General features: G+C 39.8%; 1 protein-coding gene across 8 annotated transcripts in view; it reads right to left on the bottom strand.

Annotated features, from left to right (window-relative positions):
* CALD1 (caldesmon 1) overlaps positions 1-19631 on the bottom strand; it is a 201756-nt gene that overhangs the window by 152100 nt on the left and 30025 nt on the right. For 6 of the 8 annotated variants that reach the window (XR_008821983.1, XM_056339551.1, XM_056339557.1 and 3 more), the window contains exon 2: positions 9212-9296. The exons of the other annotated variants lie outside the window; for them this stretch is intronic. The gene's annotated coding sequence lies outside the window, so the exon portion shown is untranslated. The remainder of the gene's footprint in view (positions 1-9211; positions 9297-19631) is intronic. 8 annotated transcript variants of the gene reach the window in all.

The following is a 19631-nucleotide window of genomic DNA, read 5'->3' as shown; positions in this document are numbered from 1 at the left end:
CCCCAGCAGTAGCTATGAGATATTCATAAGAAGATGTACAAATCCACAAGTCTCCAATCAAATCTTGCAATAACAAGCAGGATAAGACAGGTGAATTTTTTTTCTGAATCCCTCAGCATTCAGCTTACACTCTGGAACATGAGATCTGCTTACTTTTAACGTCACAGGCACATCTACACATTTTATTAAGAGTCATAAAACAAAATCTTTTTTTATATCCAAGCTACTTAATCAAATTTTTGGCAAGATGATTAACTAAAATTCTGGAACAGATAGGAGGGAGAAAAAAATTAGTAATAGGAAGACTTTTCTCCCCAAAACACAAGTAAATATATCAGTAACATTAGCTCACTCTGTTACGTGCCGCAGGCATATGGAAGGAAGCATACAGAAAAAGCAACACACAAAGCAACACCATAATTCTGTCCCAAGAAGAACACAGGTGGGTCATAATCTATCAGTGCTTCAAAACAGTTGCCTTTTATACACATAAGACAGGAGGCTGGATCCAGAACACAACCAGATCTCAGCTTCATACTGCTGGCTCACCTCTAGGGAAAAAAATCAAATCCAAAAGTCTCTTTCTGGGTTATTTAGAAGTTCACGGAAAGCTTTGAAGTTTGGGTCCAGGCTGTAACCAGCTCATCCAGACTGACGCTCAGGCTTGGGAAAGACTTGAATTCTCTGTAAGCCCATCCAACCCAGCCTTCCTGATGTCACAGGGCTATTCATTTCGTACCAGTGAATTCTTTTAGCAAAGTCACCTGTCCTTAAAAGGAACCAGCTCTGAGGGTTCGAGACCCCCTTAGCTCAAACCAGAACTGTCTTTTGCCTGTATCAGGGTAGTTAATATTTAGGCCACAGTGGGGTTTACTGGGACAGCCACTGGAAGACCTTTCTGGGACCAGGCTCCAAACTCTGTCCTCTTCTAAACAAGCTATGATCCCTACACAAGCCAGTTCACATCTCTGTTCCCTCTCTGCACATGCCTATTTTTGTCTATTTTAACTTGGAAACACTTCAGGAAGGAATTTCATCTCACTAAATATTCACATAAATGGAGCTGTATAGTGGCACTGACATACAATCACAACTCCCGATCAAGCATACGTTGCCTAATCTGTTTCTGCCATGTCAGATTCTTCCCTATAGGAAAACAAGTATAGAAAAAACAAGGCATCTTGCTGAATTCCCGTGTCTTCTCACACAGCTTCATCCACTAGCCCTGTCCTGGTGGTTTAGGATTAAACTGAGGAAAGGTCCACATGCAGATGCCAGCAACAACTGAATTAGTTGTGGTGCTGACAACAACAATCCTATGGCAGCAAGGATGTCTGCTAAGGCTGCTCAAAGCCAGCAAAAACACAGGCTACACTTTCAGCAAGTGCAGCGTGGGTCACTTTGGTTTCTGTGCCACATTAGCCTGCCACAACCTCCCCTCTCGTTGCTGAGAAGACGCTGTCTTTGCTTGTAACTATCTGTGGTTAAAACTATGCCTTAGTCTAGTCAAATACAAATTCTGTACAACTTTTTTACTTTCATATTCTTTATATGTTGCCATTTGTGCGGTTGCTTGGTTGTGGTGTTCTTCTGTTTGCACATTTTGTGTGCAAGCTGGAGAGTGTCAAGAGGAGGCATTTAGATCCAAATCACAACCTATTATGTTCTTCTCATAGTTAAAGTTGGATCAGAGTTCAGATGAAACAGTGCCAACATTTTAAAACTGCTCTCAGAAGACTTTAGCTGGAATATCTTCTGGACAGTAGCTGTTCTTGGGAAGTCCACCCAAGGCCAAAATTCCATAGAAATGTTTCTTGCAAGAACTGAACTACAACCCTACAGCAGAGCTCCTTTCTATACTGGATCTAAAATGGGAACTACCCATTCCCCATTTCTCTAGAGTGAATGCAGTGCGGAGGCTGCATTTCAATCCATTTTGCCCTAGTCTGATGTGTTGTGGGAATGCAGAACACAAATAGTCACCAAGAACCTCCTTACTCTTGCTCCAAGAGCTCATACACCTTTGCACACCTTCCTTGCACTTTTCAAACCTTCTGCACACCTTTCGGTCCTCATCCATGGCTCCAGTCTATGGCAAAATCCTTCACCTGGGCAGTAACTTTTACACAAATGATTTTGTGATCTTTCAATCACCAAATTCTATAAACAGCTACATACAGTGAAAAATTCAACTAACACTAAGACATCTTTTTTCAACTACGTTTATCCTCAGCCACCTCAGAGCATTCGCTTCCAAATATAAACTTAGCTTACTAAAACTATAAATCACGGATGTATTTGTAAACCTCAGAGACTATGACTGCAAATTTCTCAACTCACATAAGCAGTACTAGACCGGATTAAAGAGACTGTAAGTCACCCTGGGTCTCAGATATGCTACAATACTCAGAGAACCCCTCACCAGGTATACAACACCAATAATCACCAGCTCCTCACAAATTAACATCAACTGATGTTTCTGCAGTGAAACTGTTACCAGCTTTTATCTCACAAAGATAATAGGCACAGGAGAGTTGGACAAATCTACCTCCAGCTGCATCTGCTTCATGCAGCACAGTATGATGCATTTTTCTTTAGTCCAGTAAATCCATATACTGTACCAGTGAGGGAATTACCAGCCTGGGTTCAGAAGAAGAATTTGTGATTTACCATCTACATGAGTTCAGAGTACATGTAAAAATACCATTTTATTTTCTCCATGCTCCACACCTAGGTCTGCTACTTTTTTTTTTTTTTTTTTTTTTTTTTTTTATGATATGGCATTCATTTTGCACTGATATAAACACATCTAAACAAAAGACAGGCTCACTTCCTTTTCCAAGTATTTTCAGCTGATTGTATACTTGCTTGTTCAGGTCTCAGTATGAAAGTCAACAGCTGGGCAAAACAACAAAGCAAATCTGGACATGTTAAAACCATATTCTCAATGGATTTCTAAGTGAACTTTGCAGAGGTTACACTCAATATAAAGTTCACCCTTTTCATTTGATTTAGTTCCCCTCTTCTTTTAGCAAACAAGGTGACAAATGATTATGCTCAAAAAGAGTTTTTAATGATAGTCCTCCTCAATTTCCACAAGCCTGGACAACATAAGCTTACAGGTCATTTAATGTGTTTGCTGCAGCCTTTTGCCCAAATATTTTTACATTTCCACTTTATATTTTCCAGACCATGTACAAACTTGAACCGACCCTCACAGCAGCCTTACCAAATGCAGCTACTGTAGTGTTATCCTCCTCTAACACATACAGACATAGGGTTTAAAAAGTCAAATGACTTGTGTAAGATCAGACATATCACCAGCAAAAAGCAGGGTCAGAACTCAGGAGATGATTCCAGCCTCCTGGCAGTACAGTCCTGTCTTTAGCTACAAACCACGGGCACGACTTCAGGCATTTTTGCATCTTTGATAGATGTTGCCAAACTTTTCACAATCAAAAGGCTCACAGGGGTTAAAGTTGGCCTTGTTTAATCCTGTTTCTTGGGAGTACAAGTCAAATAATGCATAAAGTGGTAGCAGAAAGAGTCCAAATAATATTAAATGAAATACAAAAGGCAACTTTACAGGGCAGAAAGGTAATAACCCCTACACAGCTCTGTGGTGATCACACCTGGAATACTTCATTCAGCTCTGGAGAACTCATTTCCTGAATGACAATAACAACCCAGAGGAAGATCACGAGAGAGCCATAAAAATGTTAAGCAAGCAGAGAGGGGCTAACTTACAAAGAGAGATTAAAAGAGCTAAGGATGACTAAATCCTAAGAAGGTGACGTGACAAATGTCTACAAGTATTAGAAGAGCATCAGCAAGAGCAAAGAATCATTTTAGTGAAACAGGAGTTTACAGATACAGACACTAGTAGCAAATTAAAAATTATGAGAACATTTATTGATTAAAAAAGTCATAATGTGCTTAACCAACACTACCGCTTCTCAACTTTTTGTCCTTTGCAAACACAAAAATTGTTGGCTAAATCCTGAAAACACTCTGTTTTGAAATTTCAAGTTGAAAGCAAGTTCTAATATTTCCCCAGTGGAATATTCTATCCTTGGTTGGGGAAATTGCAGATATCCTTAACCCTGAAGCAACACAGACCTGTTATTCTGTGTTGTTCTGCAAAAACAGGCTCATTGCTTTTGCACTACCCCAGGTATAAGCTACAGCTCTGACTAGAAACTCCCTGACACAAGTAGACCAGCCTGCATGTACGGATGATCAACATCCCAAATGGGGCATTCACCAGTGGCTCCTGTCTCTCATCTAACCATCCTGAAGAACGACCATGAAAATAAATGCCAGATCTTGTTCTATTTGACTTTGGGATAACTTGCAATTATGATGGAACTAAGCAACTCAGTATCTATTATCTTCTGTTTCTCCTCTTTGTTTTCTCCAGGAAACAGGACTGGCACATGTGGACCTTGTTGACAGTCCATCTGGACACAAAAGGCTCCCTCTCCCAAACTCAAGCTAACCTTGTTGCAACAGTTTAGAGTCACCAATCCACTCGTTCACCTGGAACCTCTGCTGGGAGCTACCAAAGGGAATAGGTATACTTGTGCCTCAGCCAGTCAGGTTCACTGCACTCCTGTTTTTCACCTGAGTAACAGCATATTATTTAACTACTGGGCTTTTACTGGGATTTGATTTACAGAGTGATCAAATTCTATGGATGAAAATCACAAGGGAACCACTAACTTGTGTCATAACAATGTTAGCTTTGGGAACGTTTGTCTTGGGAAATGATTATTTATTTTCTATTTGCTACCAAATTTTAATGACAATTTTTGAAGGGTTTCTATTTGTCCTGTTTTATTAAACCTGCTAGTTCATGAGAAAAGCAGTGGCTGTCTACTCCATAAAATATGAGCACAAACAATAAGTACATCAAAAGTCTATTGCTGGTTGGCCAAGTTCCATATATCCTAATATGGACAAGAAAATGTTTGACTGGAGCCCAGAGCAGAGTGCCAAACTTCACAGCTCTGCCCTAAGCAGGGTGCCACAGAGCCCTCTGCTTAGGCTCACTGTAACTTCAGCTCCGTGCAGTTACTACCCCTTCACATGAACTACACCATAATTGTACTTCTGCACAGTTACAAAACCCAGATGCTTTTCTTCTCTCTCCCTTGCCAATGAAGATTAATTCTAGCTGCTGTACACGGCTTTCAGAGATAGAAGCTCACTGGAGTGTTTCCCTTCTTGGGCTAGATATATTAAGGAAATCCTGGGTATCCCGAGGATATAAAAGAACATGCACTGTACAAGGCACTCTGTGTTTGTGTAAACATCCCAGAAAGTGAAGGTTTTAAAGGGCTCCGATACAAGAAAACTCTTTTTATATCTATTGCTAATGTACGTGTGGGAGGTTTTACAATATCATATCTATATGCAGGGCAGTATTTTCCTCACTATCTGTCTTGCTGTTCCTGCCATTTACAAAACTTGGCAAGGCGCAGATTGCTTCCCTGCCTCTGAGCCCACTGCAAAATAAACCTTGCCCACTCACGTTATGTATTTGCATTCGCTGGGCAACAAGTTGTTTAGGATTTTTAAAACAGTTTTAAAAGGGTGACAAAGCAAATGAATTATATTATCAAGGCCAGCCTTTAAGTCACACTTCAGTCCTCTCACTCTTTAACCTAATGCCACTGAAATCATTGTGAAGGCTGATAACAGGGATTTGGTGACAGAGAAAAATGGATTGTTGAGCTTGTATCAGTGAAACAAGTCACTTTAGGCATTAAAAGAACAATGATACCTTGATTATGCAAAAGGGTTAGCCAGCCTCTCCCAGATCATTTCCTATGAGATCATACGCAGACTTGAAAACAGAAGGGACTGGTTTCAGGAAGCTTGGAAGCCTTTTATGGATTATATTAACAAGGCACAGGCTGTTCCCTAAAACTGATTGTACATCAAATTCCATTACAGCCACATGCTCTTAGTTGAAATTCCTTTAGCATATATGATAGTACCAACAACAACCAAAAACAAAGCAGCAATTCTGTCATATAATCCCTACGACTTTTGTTTTGGGGTTTTTTTGAGTACAAGTATTAATGGTAATTTTCTTGGTGTAGATAGCACACAACAGGCTACAATGGGATCTCTGTTAGGTTCCCTAAACTTTAAAGCATCCTACAGAGTTTAGCCACAACTTTGCACAAAGTTAAATACCTGTCTTACATAGGTAAGGGGAAAAAAATGCTTCATTGCAAGACTTTGGAATGATACCTGGTAACTACTAGGGAGCCAATTTTGATTTTTCCTCTCCTATAAGTACTAACAGGAAAACATACAACTACACAAAATGACCTCAGTGCCTGAAAAATACTTATTCAGTGGTGGCTTTTTTGCTACTTGATGTCTTAGCTAATGCATTTACTGGAAGACTCATTTTCCAGTTAGTTTAGTTACCATAAATTCATTCTTGATACAGAAAATAAGGAAAAAAACCCAGCAACTGCACTCCTTTTCTAAGAATTAATGCTATGTATTTTCTTATTTTTCAGAATTTTACATCTATGTGTTATTTTCCTGGTGATACATATGAAAGAGGCAGATGCTTCACATGCACCAGGACTACCACATGGTTCCAGGCAGACCCATGAGTCTATAAACACAACTCAAATGCTGTAACTCTGTCTGGAAGTGTCAAGGCATTATGGAGGATCTGGCCTTCAGCCTCTTTAAGCAAGGCTTATGCATCCCTTGGGTTTCACGTTAACTCTTTAGTGATGCATAAATTGCATGCTGAGCTTTATTAGACGTGCACTGTCAGAAGCTGAATTTCACTGTGGGAGGCAAACTAATCTGTTAATTGCATTAGCTGGCATTTTCTATTTATTAGCAATGATATTAGCAGATTTTGTTCTCAGTTGAAAGTAACACATTTTGAAACAGCAGCTCTCCAAGAAAAGTAATACTCTTCCCTTCTGTTTACAGATGGGGCAAGAGAGGCACGGATAAATGCAGTTACCTGCCCAAGTCCAGTTGGTCGTTTCAAGAGCAGCACTTCTTGCATCCCAGTTAAGTGCTTTCTCCTACTGGGTTGCACTTTCTCCTAATATCTGCACAGTCCTAAAGCTAATATAATCTGCATCACTGCTGCTGAGGCTGGAGAATCAGAACATTTGGAATGAAGATTCCCCAGTGTAAAACTGCCATCTCTTATTAGAAATAAGACACATTTTTGTTCTTGTCAGGACTGAAGAGAAATAAGAGGCACCTGAGCAGAGGAATGCAAAACTCACAAATTTATTACAATTATTTGCTAGTCTGTTTAACAGTAATGCTGTTCTCTGTGTCAAAGAGGACGTGACAGGTAAAGACAACTGTGCCTTTGCTCAGTTTGGGGAACAACCATCCTGATGCAATCTCCCAGGAATCCATCCTTAGAGCCTTGCCCATCACTATTTATAGCCAAGTAAATATTAGATGATTCACATCTTCTGCCCTGAAAAAACAAGACCTTTGGCCTTAATATTTCTTTGGAAAGTGCAAAAGGCTGCTGCTCTGCAACAATGTTTCCTTCCATTAAAATTTCCTCTCAAAATACAGGGCCCAAAGGAGGGACACTTAGACCTCAAATATACCACAAACATGGGCAAGTTTGCCTGCAGGCATTTGGAGGCTGGGAATTTGCCCAAAACATTATCCTTACAGAATTAACCAACTCTCTGTTAGTCAGCATAGTTAACAGCCTCAAAAAATAATTTTACTCTGGCATGCCTTTGGTCAGGACAGCTCACCAATTGCATATTGCATTGTTTTCTACTTCTTAAAGAATAATTAATCCCAAGGACTGAAACTGGAGCCTTTACACTGCAAATGAAAAGTGTTTGGAGATAACACTGTCCAACAAACTATGACTTTTAGCTTTCTATTACTCCTAGCCTTAGCTCCAGCTTACCCTGCCTCTCTTTCCCCTTATGTCCTGATACAAGCTGTGATAGCCAGAGCCCAGAAAAGCAGGCAAGCTACAGCTGACCACACAGACTCAGTGTGTGCTCCGGACCCTGCCCTGCTTGGGACTCTTGGATCTGCCTGATGAACACCAGTCATTATAAGAGACAGAGTAGAAAAATGGTGCAAGACTGGCAACATGACTCAAAGGCAAGCCGTTATCTGCTGTTCACTTGCTAAAAGTTAACACAGACACAATAGCCGTCAGTTCTGCCATGTATATGACCATGACTTCTTGGGACACTTACAAAACACTACCCTCATGGGAAAAGTCAAGATCAGATCTGTGATATCCCTCCTCCAAGACACAGCCCTTGATAGTGGCCAGTCATTTCAGAGAGGTGTTCAGCAAACAGGGTAACAAGTCAAAGCAAGTCTTTTCCTAACTTTCTCATCGAGGTTGGCTTCTTCACTTAAGTTTTAAATCCGTTTTAATTGTTTTCCTTAGTCTTCGTTACCGTAAGTCTACATTAATTAGTATTTTACAAAAAACGTCCCATCCTTTTGGATCAGTGAGTTTGCTACGCATGACATCATAACCTCCACCTGTGTAGTCAGAATGATGGAGTTCCCTCACTTGAAGCAATTTGTGCTGAACAGCAATTATAAAACAAGCGTAGCCTGGGAACATTTATTATTATTACCACTGCTTAGCAAGACTCCTATCAAGTGCTGAAGCAACAGCCTTTTGAAAGGCAAATTTCCTCCCACCTGGCAAGCAGAATTGGTTTACATGTCCCTATCAAACTAAAACCAGAACACCTAGGGAATATAGTAATTGACTTTACTAACATACTCAGCAACATTATTATCTTAATGACATATAATAGTCTCCATATTCATAACCTTTCACCAGGATAAAAACTAGTATGGCTGTTGAGCTGAAATAATCACCTCAGTCTCTACCCTGTGTGTACAACTGATGTGTGTGTGCAAAGATGACCACGCGAAAGTTTAATGACAAAGACTATTAAGAGTTAGGCCTTCTCAAAGGAAGAAATGCTCCCTCCCCATTCAGGTAATATCCAGGGACAACAGTGTTAAATTAAACTGAATACTAACCACCAGAATGGCCTCTTCGAAACTCAAGATCTGATGTGGAAAGCAAACTAAGTTAACATTAAAGTGCTGGTCATGAGAGCAATTGTCTCAACTGAATACAAAATACCTCCAGGAAAAAAAAATAAATATATATATAAGCATTAATAGCATATCTCACCAGTTACGATGCCCCTGAGCCTGCACGATGCTGCCTCTTCAGCTCCCAAGGGATTCTCTGAGTAACCAAATGGTTATCACAGGCGCTGGAAAGACAGAAGTGTTTATAGGTGGGAATGAAGAGGGCAAAGGCAGAACTTTACAGTAAGGGTGATCTAGAAAGCAGACCAGATCGTGACTCCCTGCTGCAGTTGCTAGGTGCTATTGCACCCGTGACCAAGCTGACTTACAGCTCCTTTTCTTTTTCCAGTGACGACTTGGTGAGGAAGTAGAAAATCTCAAGTGAAATGGGGCAGACCGCACTATGCATCCAAAGTCACATTAAGGGAAAAGAGTTGCTTCCACTTGCAGGGAAAACTGCTCCATTCACCTGATCCTGCTGCTGCGACTGTAACCCAATCACAATGTAATACAATCCTGAGAACAGCCTCGGAAGCATCAGCCACAGAAGTGAGAATTTTAATAGCCAAACTGCACTGATTAATATGGAGCCAAACCTGATCATGCCCCCGTTATTCACTTCACAAAAAGTATCTGAGGGAATTCCCTATTTGTTTTGGCTGTAGACCAGCATGGTTCCTTGCTTGCTGGCTGATGCCAGTCAAAGATGCAAAAACACTTGGCTATTTCTGCATAGCTGCTGGAGTGCGTTTACACAGGTTTTGGTGACAGGTTGTTTGTCTGCCTCGACATGTAGTTAGCCGCTTCGTGACTGTTACAGTGGTAGAACAGCCACCTCTGAGTAATAGCCAGAATAAGTGATAACAGCTTGGGTGGTGTGCAGTGAAGACTGGAAATTGCCTCCAAGTGATGTCTCAGCAGAAGAACTGGAGGGAATTCCTGGGGGAATACTTGGAGTAAAATAAGCCCACTGGGAAGATGTTCAGGGGCCCTGGTGGCTCCTATCCCCTTTCATCTACAGAGGCAGTAAAAAGACAAAACTTCCGAATGTCTATATACTCAAAAGACAAAAGGCTGGTATCACAAGTTACAGAGAAATGTTATTTATCTGTTAAGTCAGGTGAAGTAGTACATCTCAAAAAGGAGCTGGCTTCACAATCAGCCTTTAATTACACAAATACAGCTTACCTTCCATGTTGTCCATCTAATCAACACAATCAGCAGATGTGATTAAGAATATTCATTAGAATAACTGGCTTGAGGAGGTGATTTGACCAAGCTCTGGAAAAATATATCATGCTTTCACAAGTGGCACTGCATTTTTGCACCATTTCTTCTAAATCTTTAAGCAGTAATGTTGAAGGGTGGTGATGCTTATCTCAGGGAATTTTGAGGGGTTTGTTTAATTTTATACTGCCTGTCAAACAAGGTCTTACAAAGACAAAATGTGATGGGATGGTGGGGAAGTCAAAGTCTCCACAACACATATAGTGCTGTGCCCCACTACGGCTAAACACAACTTTTATCCCATTTTACAAAAACAACACACACCTTTGCTGGCCCAAAAAGTACCATGATGGAAAACCACAGCTGTGTCCAGCTGAGGTGGCAGTTCCTACAGGAAACTCTACTCTGGACCTTCCTAAGAAAGCATCACAGCTTACTCTTCAGCAGGGCTGAAGAGCTCTGCTTTTTCTGAGGTCTGCCAAATCCAGGAGATCTAGTGAAAGGAATACAGATTCTCTCTGAGCATTGCAGAGATCCAGGTTTCTGGGCTATCACAGCCTCAATAAAATTCCCATTAAAGCCAATAGCAGTTGAATGTTCTAATGCAGAGAAAAAACTAAATCTATCCTTCTATCAGTATAATGCAAAACTGCTCCAATCATTAATAAAATCCAATGACTGACATGCCATCCAGAAGTCATGTAGCTATGTGAGGTGATCCAGTTCTTTCAATTAGGGATTCAGCTTTTACACTGCTCACCCTACATAACTTACTGTAGCCATGAAAAAAATAAATACACTATGATTTACGTATGAGGAGGAAAATAACAAAAATTCAAAGGTACAATATAGTAAACAGCATTAAATTTTGTAACATCCTGACTGCTGAAATATTTCAGAGATAAAGCTCCGGCAAAGGTGGGCATTAGTTTAATCAGAAGAACATCTCATTTCCATTCTAAGGCTTTCACTTAGCTTTCTTTCCTGGCATACACTAACAAGCCATTCTTAAGTGCTCACATTCACAAGGTACTTCAGCATGCTCCTCACCAACCAAACAAGATTACTTGCCCTCTTGAAGTTAGGCACACATTTGTTGAGGTACAAATTTGTTGAGTGAACACTAAGGACTAGGCAGGATTTGAGGCAAAGAAGTGTTTTATCCACTTGTTGATATACTTTTATACTGGTTTATATCATATAGCCTGCAAAACATCAAAGTCAAGGGACACCAACAACTAAAAAGATTGTATAAAACTAATTTATTTGTTTCATTCTCAAGCAATCTCTGGATGACACACAAAGAAAAATTGAAACAATTATTTTGCACTTCTTTCCTAAAGGAGGTCAAAGTACGATACAAATGGATTACCTTATTATTTCTTTAGTCTTTCCTATCGATCATCTCATTAATATATTTACTTACATACTGATCAACTAATCACCAGATTGGGGAAATGGAGGTATGGGTACCAGACCCAAACAGCTGTGGAAATATAAGCTTCCTCTTAAAGTTGTCAATACATACTTTCTTAATTTTATAGGTAGAGATAGCTACTTCTAAACTGAGAAACAGGCCATTTACATTTTTATAAACAAACTAAAGCATGTTTTTCCATTGCTCTTTTCCAGGATGAAACTGTTCTCTGTAGGAAGGGGAAAACAATCATTTTCAGAAAAAAGTCATTACAGCTTAGATCACAAGGCATTAGTCTAACATTTTTGAGAAATCCCTTCCCTGCAATTTAACTTGACCACTACAATAAGCAAGCTGGATTCTGTGGGTTACTTTTGCATACTGGAGCAAGCTTTATGTAAACACGGTATAGCACTATATTCTTTGTAGGTCAAGCAAAATGACCAAGTATACATTGTCTATCTCTCTCCTTCCTCAAAATAAAATTAATGGTACACTACAAAAGAATTTGTAAGTTTTCTGAGCTAGTCCTTAAAACCTGGAGTGCCTGTAAATTGTCCAGATTGACATAAAGTGCAACTTTTTCATGGTTTAGGCCATTTTCATGACATGAAATAACGTGAGATCTCACTCACTGTTACACTGCTATTACACTTATTTGAGATCAGGTCAACCCAAGTGATGTGGGCACGGGAGCTGTAGAATCAGGCCTGAGCTGAGGAAGATGAGCTGCAGGGCTTCACACACATCCCATTTCACAAAGGTGGGGGCCTATGGACCAGTCCTTTCCCACATCAGTAAGTAGTAAGGTCCGGATGTTACAGGCAGATTGAGAATTGGGTTTAGGCATCACAGTCTCTCACAGCAGGGCAATCCTGGTGGGCCTGTTCCGTGGTATTAACTGTGGGAGCACTTAGATGGTAAAGCTTCCATTAGCAAAGAAAACCATGGCACCGCAGGCTACCTACTTCCATTCTCCTAGAAGGGGCTTGTTCCTCTTTTCTACAAGCTAAATAATGAAACAAAACACCTTACTTCATGGCCACACCCATGAAATGCCATACACTTTGAATTTTTGTTTGGCCAAAATGCTGAGGACAACCCCACCCATTATGGCACAAACATCTAAATACCTACAGAAATCAAACTTTGATTTCTGAACATCTTCGGAGCTCTGTCTCAGGGCTATTAAAGCAGGAGGCATGAAAAACAGCCAAGCAACTCATTGAAACCATATCAGGTATGGCACTGATTCAGCGGAAAGCATTATAGGTACTGAATTACCCTGCTTTTCAGCAATTCTGGCTGCAGAAGTTCCCAGGGATTACTTGGCCTAGTTCTATTCCGCTCCTGAGATCAAAAGACATCACAACCCAATGGATCTGGGCTACAGACATTTTAAAGGAAACAAATGGCAAAAATATCTTTCAGTGCAATCAGCAACACCACCTTCCAATTATGATCACCTGAAGAGACAACACGAAAACCACTACCCATCACAGACAGCAGCTCCTCTTTGATGTCCTAATAGCAAGCAACCCACAGTGCAGAATCACACCTATACAGAACCACATCTGAAATGCTCAGTAGGGTAGCCATCCTCAGATGCAAATCCCCAACTCTTACACCTGATCAGGCTGAAGACAGAAACGTGGCAGTAATGTGCAATAGTTGCAGCTTATAGGCCTCTTGAATGCTTTTGCAAATCTCCCTTAAGATACCATTTTTCACAAGGTTTATATATATATATATATATATGTATGTGTGTGTGTGTGACTAGTTAAAGGGACATAGTTAAAATAGCAAAACAATAATTCTCCCTGCCACAGCAAGGTAACTTCTTTTACAATTTTATCTTACCAATTAAAATAAGTGCTTTAATTTCTCCTCTAATAGCATGTAAAAAAGAACTAAAGTAGTTTTCCCTGTTGGTTGAACTAAGAGTAGCACTTCTTTTTTCACAGTATTTTTCACCACTGATGGGAAAAAGTACAGGTAGCCATAACCTTGCTAGAAGTACAGCTTGTAGTCTGTTTCATAACTCAAAAACGAAGCTGAATTTCTGGCAATTTCTGTTAATAATTTGATGACAACTCAATGTGTGATCCTCAGTAGGAAAAAAAGCAATGCAAGTTATGTTGTTTCCTTGTCAGCCTACAAAAAACATAGCACATGTGTGATTGCTACACATATAGGCAGAACCCTGTTCTAAAATTTCTGATCAGACATTTTTGGTTAAAACTCCCACCATTCACCCATTTATCCTACTGCCTCTATCAATTCTGGTATCAGTCATCAACAGAAATATTTGAATTTTAGAAAAGAATGGCTTTTTTGAGGATCCTTAAAGTTTTTTACATATTTACTCCAAAGAAGGTCGTGTCCTATTTTACACATTTTTCCCTTGACATTTTTGTTCCATGTTTTTCTTTATAGAAGACTGAAAGATAGAGATTCTATACATTTTTGTGGGACAACTGTATTGGGCAGCCAGCCAATTCCTAAGCCAGTATCAGCAGTGAATTTAGAGCTCAAAGAAAAGAAAACTCTGAAGAGACAGGGGTTTATGGGAGGGAGGTTTTGTTTGGTTTTGTTGTTTAAATCTGTAAAGCTGTTTTCGACAAGTTTGTCATCAGGCTCACAAAGGAAGAGTGGAATTTAAAGCATCATCTGCTCTGAAGGATCTCTAGCACCCAGTCACACCACGCTGAAACACCTCACGCATACTACAGCTCCTGTCCCTGGGGTTATTCCTTCTTTGGTACACACTGGCTGACCTAATGAGTGCTCCCTGCGCATTTAAACTGACCATTGGTAGTCTTGATTATAAAACACAATTTTTACTTCATCCCTTATTTTCTTAACTTAGTTCTCTGAGTTTCAATCTGTGCTGATGTAAGGAATAAAATACAAGCCAAACAACATTTTGCCCAGGCTGAGACTTTGTTACAGTGCTGAAATTTAGCCTTTGTTCATAAAAATACGAGGTTTTTGAAGCAAAGGTTGTCTTACAGGCATCAGTAAAACAATTATAGTTCTACAAGTGGAAAATGCACTGAGCATCAAACAATTCTAACAAATGCTGTGTTGACAGCAGGCACCCAGCATAGCTGCAGGACAGGCAAAGAGCTGGATGGGACTGAAGGCTGTGTCTGCAATACGAAGGTACAACACTGTCACAAAGCTGTCAAAGCCATGCATCTAGCCATAAAAGCACATCCCAAGATAAGGCAGCAGACTGATAGCAAAGCCTTACAACTTGCTGCTCCAGAGTGAGGAGGACAGCTAGACAAGCAGATATGGCAGCGAGCACACTGAAGACTGAGTGCTAATGGATCACACTCTAGCTGAACACGCTTTGGCCCTCAGCTGATTCCCACACATTACAAGTAAGGGAGCCAGCAGTGAGTCATTTCTCCTTAGCATAGCTCCTGATCAATCCTAGCAGCCAAGCATACGCATGAGCATGCAGGACGCACTCCCTTGCCCGATGGTCCGTCCTTGGTCACATCTTTGCACAGTACAAGGAAGGCCCATGGGGCAGTGTCTCCCCACAGTCAGCAGGACTGTGACACCCTCCGAGCATACTGCACTGCTGCCAGTATCCCCCCATCCTGCTTTTCTACCTCTAGGCAGCACTGGTTCAAAGCTAAACATCAACTCCAGCAGAACAGCTTCTGCAGCACTTCCAGCAAAACACAAGCACATGCCTTTCTACAGACTAAAACTCAGAAGCAGACAGTTCTTTCCTTGTTTGGCTGCTGAAGATCTGCTTCTTTTAAAGCACATGCTTCAGTTTTTACTCCTATTTCTGATAGAAGCATGATTCTAAGCCAGTTAAACATCTCACAGAGAAGCCTGATCATCCCTGAATCATTCTCCATATGATTAAAGGTACAGTTTTAGAGTTTAAAGATTTTTTTTTTTCTTTTTACCAGTGGCCACAGTGTAAATCACACCCTCCTTTATGAACGAAGGATCTTCCCAAATGATGCAAATTTCACTCTATTCATTTCAGACCGGTATGGTTCACATAACTGATTAATGAAATGTTGGGAGATCTCAGAATATAAAGGTGAGAAAGAGTCTCACAGAATCCCACAATGCCAGGAAAAATTCAAAGGCAGGCTCCTACAGCAACCAGAAGCAACTCAAACACTCTTCATGCAAAAGAGGGCAGCATACAACAGACATTTTGTATTTAAATGAACCAGCAAATAGTGTCTTGGGAACAGGGGATGGGAGAAAAGAGTGACAACTTTTACTGGAAAACAGAACTAATGAAGCAAGTTTGAGACATTTTAGTTGAAACGTGTTTGGGGAAAAATATTAATGAGCCATTTGAAAAAGATGCAGCATTTTTTGTTGGTACTGCCTTTTTTATTTGGTACGAGCCTAGTTTATTCCACAGATTTTAAGACACGTTTAAGATTCCATAGGTTTAGCATTACATCACTAATGGTTCATAATGAAATTCCAGGCAGTAGCAAAAAAAGAGATTTAATGATAGTACTGCACAAGATATGGATATGGGGCCCTTTGTGCAGATTTACTGATAGGAATGTTGAATGTGGGTTAAAACAACATACTTGTCTGGCTCACTTGTGCACGCTAAAATGTTGTGTGACAGAGCACAAGTTATGCTGTTACTTGAATTTCTTTTAAAAAGTTAATCTAATTCTGCCCTTTGCTGGACTCTTCAAAAGATTTGTCATTTGCTACAGCTCTATGATGCCATGGACTATTGAAAAAAGAATTTTTCCTGTTTTTGTATCCCACCCATCTCCTTGATGGATAATATTTCAATGGTTTTAGTAGCATGTTTGATACTAGTTGGACTGTGAGATTAGTGCCCTTCAGAGCACAGCATAACACAGTGGACAAAGCACTCGGCTGGCATCAACTCCAGTCTGGTGCTGTCGCAGGAGTAATTTTTTTTTCTTGTGCTTCAGTTTCTCAGACTGACAAAAGGGAAAACAATGCCAAGCTCCTTCGTAAAGAACTTTGAAATCAACAGAGAAAAAGGAATGTCTGACAGCGTGATCTTAATGCCATTTTACACTGTAGAAGGAAGGCATCTTTTAAAGGAAGGCATCTTAAAAATAAAGATTTAAAGATTCTTTCAAAATAAATAATAAGAAAGCTATTTAACATCTTACTGCTACATACTGTTGAAAGTTATTGAGAATAACCATCTGTTCTCTGCAGGTAGATAACATGAGTCCAGGAAAGATTACCTACTGGAGTCTGAAGTGAGATAAACTGGCACTAGTGTATAGGAATTTTTCTAACCCAAAGATTCACTGTATCATTTGGTTTGGGTCTACAAGAGTTTGATATAGCATCTCAAATAAATTGTTGCTTTGTCAGTTCCCCAACAAATAATTCTGATTAGAGTTGTTCAGTTTCATGTTTTTATGCCAAGGGCAGATAAAGAAAGCAAAATGTTGCAGAAATACTGAGGAAAAAAAATGTCTGTGGAATATATATATTCAATATATTCAAAGAATCACCTTTACTTGAAAACACAGGAAGGGATTGTGCTGCCAGGTCTGTGACAAATCATGAATAATCCCAGGCTGACATTTGAGGACCAGCACAAAAAAAAAAGAAAAGTGAATGAACTGCTGCAAGTCTCCTTCTTTGAATACAGCAATGTTGCTGATGGGTCACACAGGATCCATGTTGCAAGCAGACAGACCTAAGCTCACAGGAGCTTCTTCTGTTAGGGTCCTGACAATGCTGATGAGATTTACACCAAATAAGGTACTTCCACGCAGTGGAACACTCCTTATCATTGGGAAGTGGGGGAAGGACACAGTCCAGCTTGTTAGAGTGAGCTAGATCCTGCAGCTGCTCAAGCTCCCACAGAATTTAATTCCTGTCTTGTGTGAATGTCAGCTAAGCGTAATACACAGCTCCTCATTATTTGGCTTATTATATATATACATAAAAGAGGAAATAACCCAAGCACAGAAAGATTCCTTGTATAGAAAAAAATGTATGGATGTGCGTGAGGACAACAGAAAGGAGAAAACACTATACCTCATCTTTAGCTCTTTAAAGGTCATACTTTTAAATTTTGGTTAAAAATTGATATGTAAGAAAGAAGATATGAATCCTCTGTTAAGCTTATAACTAGTGCTTTGCTGTTTTGTGCAGTTGAACATAAACCTCAGTATGTTTAGATGATTTTTTTTCCAAAAGCTTTTAATGATTTTGGCTGCCTGTGTTAGGCTGCTGTAAGAGCATTTGATTTCCAGGGTAATGACAGCCAGGTCTAAAATATCCTAACTGGGCATCCAAGAATCAAGGCATTTCAAAAATAACTTGGGAAAAAAAATGCCCTTTGTTTTAGCCTCTTTTCTTTGACAGAAAGAGTGCCCACTTGCCAAATTAAGTAAGGAGAAATATGAACGAGCAAACAGACCTTTGACCTATCGCAAGAGCCAGACTATTGTTTTACATCCCATGACTGTCTGTGACAGTATAAAATGTGAATTTAGCAAGACTGTTTGGGAGCTTTAAATTATGCATGCACACTCATTCTGGTGGGGTCAAGATTTTTATATGGGGTCTTTGTTCAGCTCATCCATTTTACTCTAGAAGAATGGTGACTGTTGATTAAACCATTGCAATTGCTGTGCAGAGTTCTCTAAACTTCCAACAATGACAAGTCAAAATAAGTAGATCTGAAATTTTTCTGTATTGGAATTACCATCTACTGCACTGATTGACACTGCAGTCAATTGGAATCAATCTGAAGCACCAGGCTTACTAGGGTAAGAAATCAAAATGCTCTGCATTTACGCACTAAACATTTGTAGAGGATTTACATACATCTAGTAGCCTAGGGTACTAGACTTCCAGAAACCCGGTGTATTATTGCCAGAGATTATTGCTAAAAACAGTCAACAGCCAAAAATCAGTGAGACTGCCAAATCTGAGAACGGACTACAACTGGATAGGAGAGAAGCTTCGTCATCAATTTCAACAAGGCCAAAAGCTCAGCATCTGTTTCTTACATGCTAACTTTCACTTTTCTTAGAAATCACTAGAACAGTTTCATTTCTCGATTTTAAAGGAATCACAACCACTTATTCCAACTATAGTTTTGAAGGCTTTCTTTTATGTAAGAAGCTTGGTCTCCAATAAAATCTATTTTTAAATCTGAATTCTGTGATGTTTCATAGGCAAACTATTTCACGATCTGATCCAAAACTCACTGAAGACCTTCCACCAGGCCCTTCATCCTGCAACTACTGAGAACAAGTGCTGCCAAATTACACCCTTACATCTTTGTTTCTGTAAAGCAGCCAGGACCATCCATGCTACGGAAGAGAGCTAAAGGACCTCCCTGCTCCATGGATCCTCAGACTCCAGCTTTATTAACGTGAGTAAAGCTCCTTGGAGTGATTCTTTACATTGGAAGTTATGAAAATAAATGTAAAAAACATGCTTACACATCATAAAAGTGAGGTTTTGATCCATTTTAGACTACAAGATAAAAAAAATATGCCACGAACAATAAAATGGAACAAATTAACACATAAACAATAAAGGGTTCTGCACCATGGAGATGTTTCTGGTCAACATTCCTCATCAAAAAATGAAAAATGCATCAGAAATTAACAAAGCACTTCTGATATTTGTCAGTATCTGTAGCCTTTCTATATGCAGCAGTTGCATATATTGGGGTTCTCCAGCTGACAGAAAAAAACACAAAAGATTGTCATGTATCTAGCCTACTAGCTCTGCGTCAGGTTTCTAGTTTTCCCTTTCCCATTTCATGTGTAAATTAAGACAAAATCCTCAGGCTCACTATGCCACAGTCTCTTCTGATACTTTCAATGAAGTTTGGCACAAAATACACTTT

The sequence above is a fragment of the Falco biarmicus genome, chromosome 5, assembly GCF_023638135.1.
Source record: "Falco biarmicus isolate bFalBia1 chromosome 5, bFalBia1.pri, whole genome shotgun sequence".
NCBI classification, from domain to species: domain Eukaryota; kingdom Metazoa; phylum Chordata; class Aves; order Falconiformes; family Falconidae; genus Falco; species Falco biarmicus.
The sequence above is the reverse complement of the archived record's forward strand: the minus strand, read 5'-3'. Positions and strand labels throughout refer to the sequence as shown.